The sequence below is a fragment of the Paroedura picta genome, chromosome 1 (assembly GCF_049243985.1).
Source record: "Paroedura picta isolate Pp20150507F chromosome 1, Ppicta_v3.0, whole genome shotgun sequence".
Lineage (NCBI taxonomy): Eukaryota > Metazoa > Chordata > Lepidosauria > Squamata > Gekkonidae > Paroedura > Paroedura picta.
The window spans coordinates 77,362,667-77,382,337 of NC_135369.1; the positions used below are offsets into that span (position 1 = coordinate 77,362,667).

A 19,671-nucleotide genomic window follows, 5' to 3' on the forward strand; every position below is an offset into this window, starting at 1 on the left:
GAAATGGAAATAGCCACTTCTTCAAAGTTCATTTACCATTAAAATCTATTTATAGTAAAACCAAAATTGCCCAGTGTGGTAACACATGTAGGTAGTCATTATGGTTTTTCCCTTCACTTCCCACTGTTGCATTTCATACCTGTTCTTCTTTATGGTTTCTGAAAGAAAATTAATGGGCTGTTTATTCAGTTTTGCAGAGCTTCAGGTAACAAAATGCATGACAGCTATTTAACCAATCCTTGGGTAGCCAGCCAGTAAGGGTGGCATTAATGATTTTGGAGAAAGTTAACTAAGTACATCTATCACTTTGTCATGTATGGTAAAAGAAAGCATCAATCAAAGGATAAGAAGGTTGCACTTTTTAGCTTCTCTTTGCAGGTAGTGGTGAAATCTGTTACAAAAATCAATAGAACCAGAGTGGTGAGTTGCCTTTTTGTTGATTAAATACAACAGAATGTAGTGAGAAGAGGGGCTCAGAATAAACCACCTGTAGTTTTGAAGGAGGTTTACTGGACAGAACAGGCATAATATGCAGGACTGTTATGAAGAGTTATGGTAGATGTCACAACATATCATGAAGAGGAAAGAATAATGATGGAAGAATTTAAGTATAAAAAATACCAGGAAGTTCTAAAATCTAAATCTAAATATGCTAATTACTGTTAAGCTTTATGTCAAATAATCTTAAACCACAAATGTATGTGTTATTTTTCTACGCCACAACTGCAGCGAGGATAGTAATTGCCAGGAGATGGAAGACCAAATAAATCCCTACGCTGGGAATGTGGCAAGAAAAGATGGTAGAAATGGCCAAAATGGCTAGGCTGACGACCTTAGTGAACGGATATGGAGAAGGAAAATTCTTTGAATAATGGAAGTGGTTCCTAGATTACTAAGCCAAGTAATAATGTACAAAGAATGACAATTAAGATATAAGACTTTGACAATCAGAGATACACATATTAAGCATGTTTGTGTAAGTCAATTTATAATATACTATGTAAAACTTAGTTACTTTGATCAGAGTCAGGGTTAGAAGGAAGAGTGGTTGTAAACAAGAACTTTTATTGTAGCTTATTTAGATTCAGGTGAAATAGTAAGCAATTTATATTGAAAATAGAGATGAGATAAGTAATTTTATGTTGAATGTAATACATGAGGAGGACCGTTGTGAATATTGGTTTGGACTTGTTTTCACAATTCATACAAATAAATACTTTACAAAGGAAAATAAATAAATAAATAAATAAATAATATGCTAATTACATATTTCCTCCAACCCCCCCCCCCCCATATGCTATTAGTGCACACTACAGATCTGGCATATTCCAATACCCCTTCTCAGGAGCTAGTATGCAAAGTCCTTCAGGTTCATCTTCTTCTGTAAAGTCTTCTACAATTCTTTTTAGAAAACCCATTTGCATCCTGCTGTTCTCTTGCCTGGAGGTGGGTCTGGGAATGTCAATGCTTGGTCCTCAATCAGAGCAGCACCTGGAAAGAAGGTAAGAGCATCTGGGCTTAACTAGGCTAAATTCAAGGCTGATCTACATTAATAAAGCTTCTTTTGAGGGGCGGTTACTTTCTAACAGACTGCCTAGCATTGCTACCAGTATTTTGTGGCAATTTCATCTGCATTTGTACATAAAACAGTATTAGGGGTGCTTAGCCTTCTCTTCCTCCCCAACATGCTTCTCAAGTGACTTAGCATTGATACTACTCAGCACCAGCGTTATCCCCTCCCCAACCATCCTGATCTCTAAAGTCCATGATGGTCTGATTCATAAACAACTCATCAATTTTAGTTCCTTTAAGATGCTTGTCCATTGCTCAGCTAAAACTGTAGCCATATTCCTGCCAAGTTAGTTATGGCCTATCAAGTTCCCAAACAAAAACTAATTATGCTCTATCTTAAAGGTAAAGGTAAAGGTATCCCCTGTGCAAGCACCGAGTCATGTCTGACCCTTGGGGTGACGCCCTCTAGCGTTTTCATGGCAGACTCAATACGGGGTGGTTTGCCAGTGCCTTCCCCAGTCATGACCGTTTACCCCCCAGCAAGCTGGGTACTCATTTTACCGACCTCGGAAGGATGGAAGGCTGAGTCAACCTTGAGCCGGCTGCTGGGATTGAACTCCCAACCTCATGGGCAGAGCTTCAGACTGCTGCCTTACCACTCTGCGCCACAAGAGGCTCTTTCATCTATCTTACAATAATGTAAAAAGGGTGAAAAAGACTCCTGTCATTGTGAATAGACAGAAAGCTCCAAATTCCTGTTCAGTCTCTTAACAATGAGCCAACTGCACATTATTGGGTGGTGAGGTTACAGAAACCCTCCATAGTGACACCAAAGAAAGTTAAATAGCTATCCAAGCCTTGCTGCACATCAACTTCCCCACACAAGGCAGGAAACAACACAATACTTCCTCCAGCAGGAGTCTCAACTCCATTCAGAAGGGGACTGTCATAAAACCACATCACACCTTCATACCTGTGAACTAGCTTGCTTTAGATGATGTTTATGCAGTTATGCATCCACAGTTTCTCCACGTGATTTTAAATTGTGATGCTTGGAACATCTAAATTCACAACAATTTTTATCCATAAAGCCCTAAGATGTCTCATTTATCATTTCCTAACTCAGCCTTCACAATCAATTAAATCCTTCCCAGCCTCCTTCCATTTCTCCCCTTCCTAGTAGACGTTCAGCTGATGGTGAGACACCTATGATATATCCAATTAGTGCTTTTGCACCAAGTTCTTCAAGAACTGCCAGTGAGACTTGAACTGATTCTAATTTACTGGAAACTAAATGGTCGAGAAAGGAAAAAGTCCAGCAATTTAGCACTGTGAAAGTTTATCTATGATTTTTAAAGCATTTTGGAAAAAGCAAAATGACTCTGAAACAGTGCTTTAAAAATCCCATTTGCTGTACATTTCAGATTAGTGCATAGAGAATTGCTTGTTATAAACCCACCATAGAGAGATTGTTTACATATATCCTGAATGCAGGCAACAGTCAATGCTTTATGAAGACCAAATCACCAAGAAGTAGCTTGATTGGTATATTGGAGCATATTGATATTTTTTTAAGCATAGGACAATGGAAAACTTCATCACAATCTGGTCACACTGAACACCTGCCCTTTGGCATTATTCTTAAAACCATTTACATTCTTCTTTTAATAAAATTGTACCATTTCAGGAATCTGTGAAAATCTCTATCAAGGGATGAGCAGGTACTATCTTGATCTTGTCATTGTACCATATGGTGGTGAAATGTTACTCATATATGATTTAATAGACTTCAGCATCTCAAATTGTCAAGAACAAAATGGTAGGAGAAAGCTAATCAATTGGGAGTGAAAGGAAACTCTAGAAAATGTACTGCTAGATCACCACATACATGCTAGACTTTCTGTCCAAGTGAACAAACATTTGTTTTATACACTGTTTATTTTTATTTGTTATTTTTCATAGGGACTCAAGACAGATTACACATAGTGAGCCAGTATAATCACAGTGACCAAAGTCTTAGGATATTAGAAATCTGGAACCACCAAAAATAACTGAAGCATAGCATCAATTTTCACATGAGAATAGAATACAGAATATATTAAGTGGTACAGAAATTACATAATAGGATCCTACTTACAGTAAGCTATACACAGTCTTTAATCATTTATCCAAACAAGCTTGTAAAACCATTGTGTACACTACAACCCTATTAGCAACATAGAAAAACCCTATTGAACAGTTCAGTTTTGCATAATTTGCAGAAAGCCAGGAGAATGGGAGAATTTCTGATCTCCTTGGGAAGGCCATTCCTCAAGGTGGGAGCTAGAACAGAGAAAACATGTGTCCAGGCACTTGTTGTTTTTGCCAATTTACAGATTGTCACATGCAGAAGCACCTGCTGATTTGAACAAAGTTGTTGTAGTGGGGCATAGGGACAGTGGTTGTCCATTAAGAGCTTTGTATGTGATAGCCAGTTCCTTAAGCTGAGCCTGGTAACAGATGGAGAGTCTACAAAATGGGAATAATAAGCATGCTCTACCTAGTTCTTGTTAATTGCCAAGCCATGGCATTCTGGACCAGTTGGAGTTTCTAAGTTTTTTGAAGGGAGATCAATGTACAGTGCATTAAGTACTCGCTTCTCTATTTATTTATATTTTTGATTAATAGGCCACCCCTCTCCAGATGCTCTTAGGGCAGCTTACAACAATGGATTAAAAAACAGTACAAATTAAAATTTAAATTGCATTAAAATCCTATCAATAATCGCCACTCCAAATTGTCCCTATTGTGACTGGAAATTGAAGTTGTTTACGAATTGTTAGCCAAGCATGGATCCAGTGGCCAGGTCAGCCATATCAAGGTAAGTGGCCATCTTACGAGTTAGGCTAAGTGGGTAGAAAACTTTTTTTTCTGCTGTATAAATTTGCTTCTGTAGTAATAAAATATAACCCCAAAGCTTTCATCTAAATCAGCAAGGATCAGTTGAACTCCATCAAAAGTGGGGAATACAAGACTTCCACCTTCCCAACCAGCATTACTCAGGCTTCCATTGCAATTCGTTCACTTTTAGCCAGTTATTCACCATGGCTAGGTAGCAATACAAGACCAGGATATTTGGATAAGAATATATACAGTTGAATATCATCAACATATTGATGACAACCAACCCCAAATATAAAAATGATTTGTCTTAAGAACTTTACATGGAGATTGAAAATCATGGGGGATAGAACTGTACCCCATGGAACCCCACAAATTAGGTCTCACACTGATGACAACTGGTTTCTAGTAGCTGCCCTTTGAGTATGATACATGAAGAATGATTTTAACAAATTCAGTCCACATCCTCTGATCTGTACTTCTGCCTCCAGGAGCCTCAAGAAGATGCATGATCTACTTCACTGATGGCTCCAGAAAAATCCAATTAGAGCAACAGAGAGGCTTGGCTTTTGTCTACTCCCAGACAGAGGTCATCAACTAAAGCTAGCAGAGCATCTCTGTCCCATAACCAGGCCTGAAGCCAGGCTGAAAAAGATCTATGACAGATGAGTTATCAAAGATTTGGAATTGGTTCACTACTACCCTCTCAAACATTTTGCCCAGAAAGTGTAAGTTAGAGACACAGCAACAATTTGCCACATCTTTTTCCATAGTTTTTTTTTTTAAGTCCTAGACAAATAAACACCTCTTTGATTGTCTGAGGAAAAGGGCCCTGGGTTAATAGATGCTAAGGATTCGTTGAAATGGCCCTTAGATTATTTGGTCTGCACTCCTAACCAGTTTGGTGTAGTGGTTAGGAGTGCGGACTTCTAATCTGGCGAGATGGTTTGATTTCAAGCTCTTCCACATGCAACCATCTGGGTGACCTTGGGCTTGCCACGGCACTGATAAAGCTGTTCTGACCAAGCAGCAATATCAGGGTTTTCTCAGCCTCACCCACCTCACAGGGTGTCTGGTGCAGGGAGAGGAAAGGAAAGGCAGCTGTAAGCCGCTTTGAGACTCCTTCAGGTAGAGAAAAATGGCATATAAGAACCAGCTCTTCTTCTCATCCTCCTCCTCAGCCAGGATGGGCAAGGATCCAGGTTACAAGTAACGGCTTTCACTGATTCCAGGATCTTGAAAAAGATATGTTGTGGTTTCTAAAGTACCATGGTCAGACCACCACGCCCTGCGGGCTCAGATCAAGACTCCACCCCCTCCCCAGTTGGGCGGTGGGTGTATTTTTGCCCACCCAAGAAGTGTCATGGCCCCGTCTCCAGAGGGTGCCTCTGCACCACTGCCTGAGCTCATTCTGCCCACTCCCTCGGAGGAAGAAGTGGAGGAGCTGGAGCAAAGCAGCAGGGTGCTGCTTAGAGAGGCAAGTCCCGATAGGTCCCAACCAGACAAGCACCATGCCCTCTGCACCAGCATTACCTCAGCCTGCAGCACCACCCCTGAACAGCCCAGACTCATCTCCAGAGCGCAGGAGGGAATGCAGGAGGACAACGTTGGCAACACACAGGCAAAGTGCTCGGCTTAGACTACAGCAACAGGCTAGGTTGGGCTCAGGTGGGGCTCATTCATCGGAGGAAGGCTGAGTGCCAGGTGCAGCCACTTGGTGTGACAGCTCAGCTTGTTCTTAAGCACAGCAGAAGTGCTTCCCAGTGTGGCTACAACCTTGTGCATATGTCCACCCGTTGCCTTGACTGGTTTCCTGCTCCCCAATGCTTCGGCAAAGCTCTGTTTGACTGATTCCCGGCTTGACCTTGGTAAAGATAAACGACAACTCTTTCGGTTACCCTTTGGACTTCATCAGCTAACAATTCCTGATATGACCCGGACTGGACTTTTGACTACTCTCTTACGTGCTTTGAACTTGCTTGACTCGGTAACCGTGCTTGCCCTTGCACTAACCCTCCGTGTGCCTGGCTAGGGCAGCACAAGCAGACTTATGGATCCAATTGGTTTCCAGAATGCTCTGCAGGACCCGAAACCTCCTGGCATCTCGTTACCGGCCATGGTGGAGGACTGGCAGTCCCGTCTGTCGGCTGCCATAGACGAGATTGCTCCTAGACGTCTTCTCTGCCCTCGACTCAAACGGGCACCCTGGTATACTGGGGAGCTCCGGGAGAAGAAGAGGGAATTGAGACGACTAGAGCGAGTGTGGCGGAAGGCCCGTGACGAGGCTACAAGAACATCTCATCGCACATTTATGAGGGCGTATGAGATGGCAGTGAAAGCGGCTAAACTGACTTCTTTGCCGCGGAAATTGCATATGCTAGCTCTTGCCCAGCTCGACTGTTTAGGGTTGTTTGATCTCTTATTGGAGGAAGGGCGCCAAAATAGTAGGAAATTAGCCATCAGCTTATCGCTCCGCCACTTTCTTCCTGCCACGGTTAATACAGTTAATGAACTGGAGGCCTGTTGGCCACCTATGGAGGTGACGTGTGATGGCTTCAGGCAGCTCTCTTTATCCGAAGTGGATCGGTTACTAGGGAGGATGAGGGAGACCACTTGCCCCCTCGATCCCTGTCCGTCTTGGCTCCTTAGTGGACAGATAGGTGATCAGCTCTGGGACGTCAACTGCTCTCTCCAACTGGGGGAGTTCCCTGAGGCATTGGGGGAAGTGGTGGTATGCCCTCTCCTCAAGAAACCATCTCTGGACCCGCATGACCCTGCAAGCTACTGCCCAGTAGCGCACTTAGCATTCCTGGGAAAGGTGGTGGAAAGGGCTGTGGTGGACCAGTTCCTAGCGTTCCTGGAAGATACTTCAGCCCTTGATCCATACCAGTCTGGCTTCCATCCTGGCCACAGGGTTGAGACAGTGTTTGTCTCCTTGTTGGATGACCTCCGTCGCCAGCTTGACCGAGGCGGCTCTGCTGTGCTAGTTCTTTTAGATCTGTCGGCTGCGTTTGATGTGGTCGATCATAAGCTGCTAGCAAGCTGTCTCGCCGGTACAAGGATAAGGGGTACAGCCTTGTGCTGGATACGCTCCTTCCTCCAAAACCAGACATAGAGGGCAGCAGTGGGAGATGAACTATCGGGCCCTTACCGGCTCCCTTGTGGGGTCCCACAGGGCTCGGTGCTCTCCCCCACATTATTTAACATCTTTATGTGCCCTCTGGCTCAACTGGTGCAGAGTTATGGGCTGGGTTCCCATCAGTATACCGATGACACCCAGCTCTTTCTCCTCATGGATGGCCACCCAGACTCTCCCCTGGAACCATTCGCCAGATGTTTGGAAGCCGTGGCTGGATGGCTCGAGCAGAGTCACCTGAAACTCAACCCCTCCAAGGCGGAGGTACTGTGGTTGGGACGTAGGGGAGCAGACCAGGAAGTGCACTTACCCTCTCTGGCTGGGACACAACTTAAGATCACATCTCAGGCCAGAAATTTGGGGGTGACCATTGATGCCTCAATAACACTTGAGGCACAGGTCAAGCAGTTAGCTGGCCAGGCATTTTTCCATCTTCACCAGGCTACTAGCGCCCTATCTGTCCTCCGAACACTTGGCCACAGTGATCCATGTGACGGTCACCTCCAGATTAGATTTCTGTAACTCGCTCTACACTGGCCTGCCTTTGGGCTTGACCCGGAAACTACAACTGGTCCAAAATGCGGCTGCTAGGGTCCTCACAGCTACACCTTGGAGGGCCCATATCCAGCCAGTGTTGAGGCAACTGTACTGGTTACTGGTTATATTCCAGATCAGGTTCAAGATTTTGGTTTTGACCTTCAAGGCCATCCATGGTCTGGGCCCAGCGTATATGAGGGACCGCCTATCACCCTATATTCCCCAGAGGGCCTTACACTCTTCAGGGGCTAACCTATTGGTTATTCCCAGCCCCAAGGAAGCTTGCCTGGCCTCAACCAGGGCCAGGGCCATTTTGGTCCTGGCCCTGATCTGATGGAATGAGCTGATCTGATGGAATGAGCTCCTGGAAGAGCTGTGGGCCCTGCAGGAACTTTCAACATTCTGCAGGGCCTGCAAGAGGGAGCTCTTCTTCCAGGCTTTTGGTTGAGGCCGGGCAGCAAGAGAGATCCGCCCCCCCCTCACAAATGTGGCGGTTGCATGTGCCATCAGCCCCCCACCTTTTTTTCTTCCTTTTAGTGGGGTTATGGAAATTGGGTTAGTTTGCATGAACCTTGCCGCCATTCTTGTCTTGCCTTGTTGTGAGTATTGTACTATGTTTTATTGTTCTTATTACTGCTTTTAGGGGATTAGTTTTATGTGACCCGCCTCAAGGTGGGATATAAATTAAAGGATGATGATGATGATGATGATGATGATGATGATGATGATGATGATGTGTGTTCTTGGGGAGTTCCTCAGAATCATTGAGAAGAGCAGCAGTAGCAAACAAGCTTCTATAAGGGTGAAAAACAGCTTGTCTATGAATGCATTCCCCACAAGTTAAAACCATAAGTAAATATTTGTATATTCTATTGTATAGTCTCTGTTCATGTATGGAGTTGCTGAGCTTGGCAATTACCCAGGATTATGGGCCAGAGTCCCAACTGGACTGTAAACAACAGAGATTTGTTTTCCTGGAGGAAATAGCACCTTAAGGGGGTAGGATCTCTGGCATCACATTCCCAGCAAGTGTCCTTCCCCCCACACCACACTCCCCAGGCACCATCCTGAAATCTTCAGGAACTTCCCAAGCCACAATTGGCAAACATACTAGTGCCCCTCTCATTTGAGAAAGGGTATGCATGTCTATGACCATTTACACACTGGGAGCTTCACTGTCCCAGCTCCTGTGCAGGAGCACAGATCAGGGGCAGATGAGGTGCACCAGGCCAAATGCTCTCTCGTGTGCGTGCAGGAAGAGGTGGGGCAACCTGCCACGACTAAAACTCCAGCCTGCAGCCCGGGATGAATCTTCCAGTGCGTAAACGATCTTTGTGTGTTTATCATTCACCAGCAATTTTTGCAACAAACTGAGATTCTGTGTCAGACAAACTGATGTAAAAAAATAAACCATTTCCTTAATATAGAAAGACTGTATGGTGTAAAAAGCAGAAGCTTCTCAAACATTTCTTCATTTATTTGTTTTGCTGACTCCATCTGTTCCCACATATAACTTTAAGTGGGTTGCTGAGAAAGCTGAGCTGTCCCCTTTCAAAGTGCTAAAGCCTAAAGTAGTTGAATGTGGGAGCAAAAATTCTTCATTAGATTCTGTGTACAATCAATAGAACAGGATTGCCAGTCTAACCCCCACCCCTCCATTCAGTAGCATCCTCTTGACTCGGCTGTTCCTGAAAGCTCTGCACTCATATTAGCCCAGTAGGGTTACTTTTGTCAGTAGGAATTGACATGAAAATAAAGACTTTTCTTGCACTAAGTAACCTGAGATTTGTTAAATGTACTGCAAGGTACTTTAAAGCATTGAACTGTAGCATAGCTTCACTAGGATTTAGATTTTTTTTAAATGCATTATTGTATAGGCAGGTATGACCTATTAGTCAGCAGATTAGTCAGTTGGCCATTTATTTGGAAGAGTTATGTATGCTAGCAAGAGGATTATCTATCAGGACAGTCCTTCATCCATCGCACTCTGAGCATCTTAAATCTCCTCTCTGGAACCCAGTGAGGGGCAGTGGTTGGACTAGGATTTGAGAGACCCAGGTTTGAATCTCCAGGATGCTATCAAAGCTCACTGGGTGACCTTGGGCCAGTCAGTCTTTCTTGTCTAGACTTATCTCACAGGGTGGTTGTTGTTATCTAGATTTCTATAATGCCCTCCTGCTGTGTGGATTCAATTTAGAAAAGGATAACTTTACAAGCTGCTTTGGGTCCCATGGTAGAGAATGCTGTGGTATAGATGAAGGTAATAGATTTAAAAAATTAAAGTCTTCAGCATCTAATATTTCACTGCAACAAAGATAAGAAAATTGCTGTGGATGCCTGTTGGAAGCTGTACTGCAGTGGTCCCCATCCCGCGGGCCGTGGCCCGGTGCCGGGCTACGAAGGCCTTGGGGCCGGGCAGCGGCTCCTTCTTCCCTCCCCCCCGAAGCAAGAAGCTCGCCAGACCGCAAACAAATCGGCCGCCAAAGCGGCCGATTAGCTCGCGGCCCGGCAAGCTTCTTGTTTCGGGAGGGGATGGAAAAGAAGCTTGCCAAGCCACAAGCTAATCGGCCACTTTAGCGGCCGATTTGCTGGCGGCCCAGAGGGGCCGGGAGGGGGAGCCGCGGCCGCTGGCACAGCGGCTGCATAAACGCGCATGTGCGGACTGCCACGCACGTGCGTTTGCGCCCCTGCCGGGTGCAAACGCACGTGTGCGGCATTCCGCGCACGCACGTTTGCACTGGGGCTGCCGCGCGTGCGCGGGCCCCCGGGCCGCCCTCTCCCCCCACTCTGCCGCAGTGGTCCGCCGCGGCCAAAAGCTAGCGGACCGCTGTTGTACTGGCATCTGCCCTTAGGTTAGTTGGTACCTTGATCTTTGTCTGGTTAGGGCTTTCAAGGATGCATCACTACTTGTTTCAGCTGCTTGAAAACTGGTGAGTTATTCCTATGCAAATTCAACTGCTGGATTCTTCAGCAAGTGAAGTTTCTTAACTTTCTTCAATAGAAGAAAATCCATGTAGAGGACATAATCCATGTAGAGGACATAATTTGTAGAGAAAATCAGAGCACGGACAAGTGAGGACAGAGCTTCTTTTCGAAGAAGAGACACAATTGTGTTACCCCAAATGCTCTAGAAAGTGTGGGAGAACTAGCAGAGTGAGAGGGGGCGACTAGTGAACACCATTTTGCCAATGTTTTACTAGGTGTTTATGCCCTTTAGGAACCCAAGGCAGACAACAAGTATAAAAAATAAAGAATATGGCTTTATTAAAGAATAACACACAAGACAAATGATATGCAGTTATACTGACACAAGTATACAGAGAGAAATAAGGTAGGGAATGATCATTTCAGAAAAAAGGGGCAGCGAGGATGTAGATATTTACCAAGCTGGACATTGGGTGTATAGATCAAAGGAGCAAGCAACACAAACGAGCCAGCATTTGAGTTGGGCTTTGGGCGTGGATCCATACCAGGAAGGCTGGTCACCGGAGAGGCAATTTGCAGAGCCCAGGTGAAGGGATTTTATATTATTATTATTATTATTATTATTATTATTATTATTATTATTATTATTATTATTGATAGGAATATCAGGAAGGAGGATGTTTTTTGTCTTGACTGAAGATTCATGAGTAAGGTCATGTGATCATAACATGGCCACTGTTGCTCTCTTTAGAGTGCATTGTGCTATGAGTCTGACTTTGCCTTTGCCTAAGCCAAGCACACATCCCTAGTGTTTTATTATTATTATTATTATTTAATTTTTAGACTGCCCTTCTCCAAATAGGTCTCAGGGCGGTTTACAACATAAATAGTTAAAACACAATAAAATCCCCATAAAAACCCCAATTAACAACAAGTCACATATAACATATAGCGGCAGTGGTCACAATTCTGATCTTAGTTAACTGAGTTCCCCCCAAGTTCAGCCTGGTGGAGAGAATAATATTCAGAAGAGAGTGGCACCAATACAATAGATCTAACAATGATCTCGATGTTAGGGATCTCAATATTGGAGGGGATCCTCTGATGGATTAGTGGGAGAGCTGCCCTGGCCTCAACCATATGCCTGGCGGAAGAGCTCCATCTTGCAGGCCCTGCGGAAAGCTGGTAGATCCCACAGGGCCCTTAGCTCTTCTGGGAGCTCGTTCCACCAGGTTGGGGCCAGGACTGAAAAGGCCCTGGCCCGGGTCGAGGCCAGGCGAACATCCCGTGGGCCCGGGACAACCAGTAAATTCATACCCGCAGAGCGGAGTGCCCTGCAGGGGGCATAAGCAACCAAGCGGTCCCGCAGGTAGATGGGACCCAGGCCACGTATAGCCTGAAAGGTCAATACCAATACCTTGAATCTGATTTGGAAACAGACTGGTAACCAGTGCAGATGACGAAGCACCGGCTGAATGTGTGCCCTCAAAGGTGTTCTAGTGAGGACCCTGGCAGCCGCATTTTGGACCAGCTGTAACTTCTGAGTCAAAGACAAGGGAAGGCCCACGTAGAGTGAGTTGCAGAAGTCTAATCTGGAAGTGACCGTTGCATGGATCACTGTGGCCAGGTGTTCCAAGGACAGATAGGGCGCTAGTAGCCAGGCTTGGCGAAAATGGAAAAATGCTGTCTGAGCTACATTGGTGACCTGAGCCTCCATAGAGAGGGAGGCATCAAATGTCACTCCCAAATTCCTGGCAACTGGTGCAGGTGTTAATTGCACCCCGTTCAGGCATGGGAGGCACGCTTCCTGGTCCTGCCCTCTTCTGCCCAGCCACAGGACCTCCGTCTTGGAGGGGTTGAGTTTCAGGTGACTGTGCCTGAGCCATCCAGCTACCGCTTCCAAACAGCTGGCAAATGTATCCGGGGTGGAGTCCGGCCGGCCGTCCATTAGGAAGTAGAGCTGGGTGTCATCTGCATATTGGTGACAACCCAGCCCATAGCCCCGGACCAGCTGGGCTAGAGGGTGCATATAAATGTTAAAAAGTGTGGAGGAGAGTATCACTCCCTGCGGAACCCCACAAGGGAGCTCACAAGGGCTCGACATACTCTCCCACATCGCAACCCTCTGCGTCTGGTTCTGGAGGAAGGAGACCAGCCATTGAAGCACAGTCCCCCTAATTCTAGCTCTGGCGAGGCGGTGTACCAATAACTCGTGGTCAACCACATCAAATGCGGTCGACAGGTCTAGAAGCACGAGAATGGCGGAGCCGCCCCGATCCAGCTGGTGCCAGATATCATCCATGAGGGTGACCAGCACAGTCTCCACCCTGTGGCCAGGGCGGAAGCCAGACTGTTATGGGTCGAGGGCCGAAGTTTCATCCAAGAAACCTAGGAGTTGGTCCGCCGCGGCCCGCTCTATCACCTTACCCAGAAACGCCAAGTGCGAAACTGGGCGGTAACTGGCGGGGTTCCGCGGGTCCAATGATGGCTTTTTCAGTAAGGGGCGTACCACTGCTTCCTTGAGCCCCTTGGGAAACTCTCCAGATGTTAAGGAGAGGTTGACAATCTCCCTCAAGGGGCCCCCTATCCGCTGGTTGCCCGATTTGAGCAACCAGGACGGACAGGGATCCAAGGGGCAAGTGGTTGCCCTCACTGAACCCAGTAACTTGACCACTTCGGTTACAGAGAGCCGCCTGAAGCCATCAAACACTAACCCCCTTGACGGCCACGGAGCTTCCAGTTCACTAACTGTATCAATCGTGGCAGGTAGGTCACGGCGGAGCAACAGGACTTTGTCTGCAAAATAGCTCGATAATGCCACACAGCTCAATTCCAATTCCCTTATCTTTTGTTGCCCTTCTTCGAGGGTGGTAAGTGATCTAATTACCTTAAATAATTGTGCTGGGCGAGAGGTTGCGGACGCGATTTCTGTGGCGTAGAAGTCTCATTTCGCCGCTTTCACCGCATTCTCATACGCCTTCATAAGCGTGCGATGAGATGTCCTTGTAGCTTTGTCACGAGTCTTCCTCCACACTCGCTCAAGCCATCTCACTTCCTTCTTCCTCTCCCGAAGCTCCTGGGAGTACCATGGAGCCTGTTTGAGGCGAAGGCGGAGAGGGCGCCTAGGAGCAATCTTGTCAATGGCGGCCGTAAGGCGGGACTGTCCTCCACCAAGGCTGTCAACGAGGTGCCGGAGGGCATTGGGTCCCGCAGGGCATTCAGGAATCTCTCAGATTCCATGAGTCTCCGCGGGTATCCTCAGTCGAGCCTTCAGGGCATGGTGGTCTGACCATGGAACGATGTTATTCGCCACCAGATCTACCGCTACACCTGCACCAAAGATCAAATTGAGGGTGTGACCAGCCTGATGGGTGGGACCAGCAACAATCTGTGAGAACCCTAGTGTCTCCATGGCTGACACTAGATCCAGGCCAAGTCCTGAAGACGGCGCATCCGCATGAACGTTGAATTCCCCCAAAACTAAAAGTTTTGGGTACTGCAACGTCCAGGCAGCCACCGCCTCCAGCAGGCCTGGCAGGGAATCTGGAGGGGGAGTGGGTGATGGATACACCAACCAGATCGCCACATTCTCGACCGATTCCCACCCAAGACCGACACACTCAATCCCCGGAATCGTTGGTGCAAGGAGAGCCCTGAAGGAGAAAGTCTCTCTGACCAGAATTGCCACCCCCCCTCCCCTCCCATGGAGCCGGGGTTGATGCAGGACGGAAAACCCAGGTGGTGCCAGATCTTTCAAGGCGACGGTCTCGCCTTCGCGCACCCAGCTTTCCATCATGCAAGCCAGGTCAGCCTCATGCCTTACGCAGTAATCCCGCAGGGTTGAGGACTTGTTGTTTATTGACCTGGCATTGCATAGGATCAACACCGGTTCCACCCTAGCCCTCTCCCCCATGAACCTGGGGATGGGACGAAGATTTGAATGGCAACATCCATATCGACCAGGCCACAATCTGTGGAAATTCCACGGTCGGGCCTTCTTGGACCTACGTACATCGTTGCCCCCCTATTATTGAATCTCCTCCCACCGCTATGTTTGCCTTGGCCCAGAAGAACTGGAATTATAGTCCTGAGCCTGATCCCCTTCTCAATAGCCACACTCTCTTCCCTAGGCCATCATGTAGGGCAGTCCTTCATCTAACAATCTAATAGCTGTCTAAAAACCTCCCATCCCAATCCCTCCTGTCCCAACCCTCCCTCAAAAACCCTCCCTCAAAACCCACCCTCAACTAACTACAGCTATACTGGTCCCACCCACTAGCTATCCAGGGTGTTATACCGAGGATCCAGCTGAGTACCCAGCTGCTCTCCTCTGGCCGTCCACCCCTACCTAACACTCTGTAAAAATAAAATCCTGTCCCCCAACTGAATAGAACTTAGTCAGAGCAGTTCTGTCAACATCCAGGAGGTGGTGCAGAGGGGTAGCTTGAGACAGTCTCCTCCTACTCTTCGGATGTTGCCGTTGCACTTTGTAGCAGCAGGGGCTCTGATCTTGATTGCTCCAGCGTGGAATGCATGGAATGCAGGGATCCGTTCTGCTCTCAACAGCTCTGCCACAGCTGAGTGAGACAGACATGGTCCCGCACTGAACCCAACCTTCCAGGCTGAATCCTCCCAAGCTCCGAGTTGGGGGAAGCTGTTTTCTGTGCCAACACCTGCTGGATGGATCAAAGGTGTGCAGTCCTTGCAGCAAGAGCTCCCACTCGTCTTTTGCAGGGGCGCCAGGGTGCCATTCTAGTCCAGCAATGAGGTCTTTTGCCATGAATAACAATCCAAGGTCTGTTGCCATGGGTAACAATTGGGGCATCCTTCTCCTCCTTGTTCATTTGTTTGTTTGATATTTATTACTGTTTCTCTTGGCATAGCTGTCTCAGGTCAGTTTACAACAATTCAACAACAGAAACATTAAAAATTATAAGATTAAAAACCATTAAAACTCTTAAATACTGTATCTGCCAGTCACTGCCATTCACGTTGACTCTGATTCCCTCTCGGTTCCAGGTGGGAGTTCTGCAGGGGAGGGCTCTTTTCTATGTGTTATTACTCATTGGTCCTTTTGGAATGCAATCAGCATGTAATTGTAGGGTTAGGTTTAAAGTTTCCTGTTTGTGTGTTCAACAGAGATACAAGTGGTTGCAGGAGAAAGAACTGCAGCCAGTTCCAAAGGCATGCCTAAGGTCTTTGTTACAGGGAGGCAATTCGATTTCTAAGCTGTTGCTCCTGGCTTACAGCATAAAAACACAGAATGACAATACAAATTCATGAATGACTCCACCCACATCCTCATGCCAATTATGCCCCTCACATCCCCAACTTCCATAAATCCAGGGGGATATTACTGTTGGACTTATCAGAGGAGGGGCTAAGAGCTCCCTTCCTTCCACCCGGCCTCAACCAAATGCCTGGAGGAAGAGTTCCATTTTGCAAGCTCTGCGGAACCGTGTTAGTTCCATTAGGGCCCTCAGTTCTTCCAAGAGCTTATTCTACCAGGCAAGGGCCAGGGCCTTTGCTGAGTAGAGAGCTCTGCCTGGGACACAGGGAGTTAGCCAGTTCTTCATGTACACTGGGTTAAGTGCCTTGAACTTGACTGAGGGCCGTTCCGCACAACTTTAATATAGCACTAGTCTTACATTTTGTTTTCGCCACTAAAATTACGTTCCACATGATGTTGTGAGCAATCTGCAACACTCCTGCAACACTAGCGAACAAAGTCCCTGCCCCTGGCTCTCTCCTCCGAACTTCCAGTGAAGCGATCGCCATTTTTTTCCCCTCGAAGCGGAGAAAGCAACAAACCAGCGAGGCTTCATTCACCCAGTGAGGCTTCTCCAGCTACAGTCCCTCCACAGAAGTGCTTTAAAGCTCCCCTAAGTCCCCAAGCACAACACAGCCCCCTGTTTGCAGGTTCCCTTTAATTTCGGCCAAAAATTGCGCCCGTGCGGGGGGGGGATTTTTTTTCCCACTCAGAGGAGCGTGGTAACGATGACTCGCCAGCTCACACGCCAACTCTACGTTGCAAAGAATCAAGGCATATTCGTTGAAACGTGTGTGTGTTTTTTTTTAACAGTTCTTAAAGGGAAAGGGGAATTTCGGGAGCATGATAACAACCGCCCATTGGCTGTTCCATTTGATTGACGGCCAGGGGTGGGAACAAGCACAGGAAAAAATCACTTCCTTTCTAGCGATTCCTGCGAGACCAGAAACCTGAGGGGAACAAATGAAACGCTACTGGATTCCACTACTCCCTGGACCATACAGGGCATTTAGCCTCACCACGCAGAGATAGTAAAATGCCAGGCAGGCCACTTAAGTGGGTGGCCACCTAAGGCCACTTAAGTAGAGAAGGAGGCATCCAGAGTCACAAGTTCCTGGCTGTGTGCAAGATCTCTAATTGCACACCATCCAGAGTGGGTAGACACACTTCCTGATCCTCCATCTTGTATGGACTGAACATACATTTGCCCTTGCCCAACCAATTTCTACCTTCAGGCACTTATTCAGAAAACCTACTTTCTCACCTTTTTGAAAAAGAAAAAATCAGAGTACTTATGACATTTCACTCCAACTTTTTGATTTGACATAACAACAACAACAATAATAATAATAATTTGTTTCAATGTTTATGACAAATGATTGCCCATGAGCAGTGTGCTGATCAAAAGTACAAAGTAGATCATGTAGGTAGGCTGCCAAAAGGCCCAATTCAGCAGGATAAGAAAAGACCCAGCTTCCCTACATTTAGTAACAGAGATGTTAGATATTGGTTTTGGAAGTCAAGAATGTATAAATTCATTTAAAAACCCTTTGCCTCCCCCTGCAACAATCCCAAATCAGGTTGTGGGGATTATACTTATCAAACATTCTTCTTTGCTGTTTTTAGCATAGTCAATGAAGCAGAAGTAGATGTTCTTCTGGAACTCCCTAGCTTTCTCCATGATTATTTTGGTATAACTCTTAGCAAACAGCAAAGTAACAATATATTCATTTACTTCTTAATTGTTTGATATTTTGATAAGTAAAGGAGACTTTCCCCCAATGTTAAGAGAAATATTTCTTTTCAGTTGTGTATTAATATGGAAGACTTAGGAAATCTGACATGGACATCTGTAACACTTTCAAGACACAATGCGAGAGAAAAAATATTTTATCCCATTGGTGCTCCACGGTGAAATACCACATCAGTAAAAAGAATCTGTGAATGGAGAGGCAAGATGGAATCAATATTGGAGTTTAATGTGAGTATACCTGATACAGAAATGGCTTGAGTTTCAGATTTCCATGCTTACTCTGCTTAGGTTGTAAGAAACTCAGAGAATACTTAACATTTTATTTGAGCTCTTTTCTTTGGGCTCTTTCACTTATCATCCTGGGCCTTTTTGGGCTTCATGAGGAAGGCTATATATATTTCCATCTGGAGCCAATTAAGCAGGCAGAGTTCTCTGTAGTCAGCAAGCTCTGGCTTTTCTCTCTTGTGATTTAAACACAGTTGGGCCCAGGACTTCAATTTACCAGCTGTTCAAGGTTGAATAAAGTCACCATCCTGAAAGACTGCTTTCCCCTGATACTGAAATAACCCAAAATCAGAACACAGAAGTCATTCTATCCTTACCTGAAGATAGAGTTGGGGGAGGGAGAAGCTGCAGAAACTCTGAACCTGTAGAGGAAATATTCAATTGTTAATTCTTCTACAACTTACTATTACAAGCAGTTAGATGGGCCCAATCCAGCTGTACCAGTTCTGGAAGCTTCTTCCTCATGAACTCTGGTAAACATACATCATAGCAACCTCAGACTACAGACAGTTCAGCACCCACAAGTGGCAATGACTATTCTAAATTGTGGAAGGCAAAGAACCACAGCAATAACCAGAACAAGAAAAAATAAAAGAAAACAAAACAAAATATGGGAGCTTTAGGGAAAAAATAATTTGTTCAACTTGACAGTCCTTATGCATTTTGCTTACGCGTCATCATGGGAAGCTGTAAAATAGTGTTGCTCGAGAACTTTCTGGGAAGGACAGAGTCTTAGGAGAAGAAATCCAGGCCCCATCTGGAAGTTGGCAACTCTATACCTTGGTAAAATTACATTTTGGATGGTACATGTGCACTTGAATTTTTTGAGTGACAGGCTGCTCCAAGCACTCTCATTGGCCAGGAAGAACTGTGAGAGAAGTGATTTTGTATAATTTCTGGCTTTTGATTGTGAAGTGGGTAGGGTTGCTATACTCTTGCTAGGGGTGGGATATGTCCCATCCCCAGCAGGTTTTTCCAACCAGCACTGGTGAAGTCAAGATTTTGTTTTAATAAATCAATACAACTTCTGCAGAAAACCTGGAAATGTGTTCTCTGTCCTCTCTAGGAATCATTAACAATGCCATGGCATTTCCCAAAAGCAACATCATGCCATGGTTGACAGTTGCCACCCATGTCCCTACCCCCTGGTCTACTGCTGGTTTCTGAGCTGGACCTGGCAACCCTACAGTGCCCCATTCATGTACCATATGTATTAACCACACATGGTAATACAAGTTATCTCCAGTTATACAAACATTTTTCACAGTCACTCCAAGGTATCTCTGAGCTACATTAGATTGCTATCCTGTGTTCTTTATCAAGCAGAAGTTCTAGAGTTGTGAAACTGGGGAGGGGGGGATACATGGCATCATC

The 19,671-nt window shown here is 46.0% G+C and overlaps 1 long non-coding RNA gene across 1 annotated transcript in view; it reads right to left on the reverse strand.

Annotated features, from left to right (window-relative positions):
• Positions 1-1,387: 1,387 nt before the first annotated feature.
• LOC143839073 (uncharacterized) overlaps positions 1,388-19,671 on the reverse strand; it is a 67,341-nt gene continuing 49,057 nt past the window's right edge. Inside the window, exons 2-3 of the long non-coding RNA XR_013231618.1 lie at positions 18,615-18,659; positions 1,388-1,491 (exon numbers count right to left, since the gene is read on the reverse strand). This is a non-coding gene — a long non-coding RNA (uncharacterized LOC143839073). The remainder of the gene's footprint in view (positions 1,492-18,614; positions 18,660-19,671) is intronic.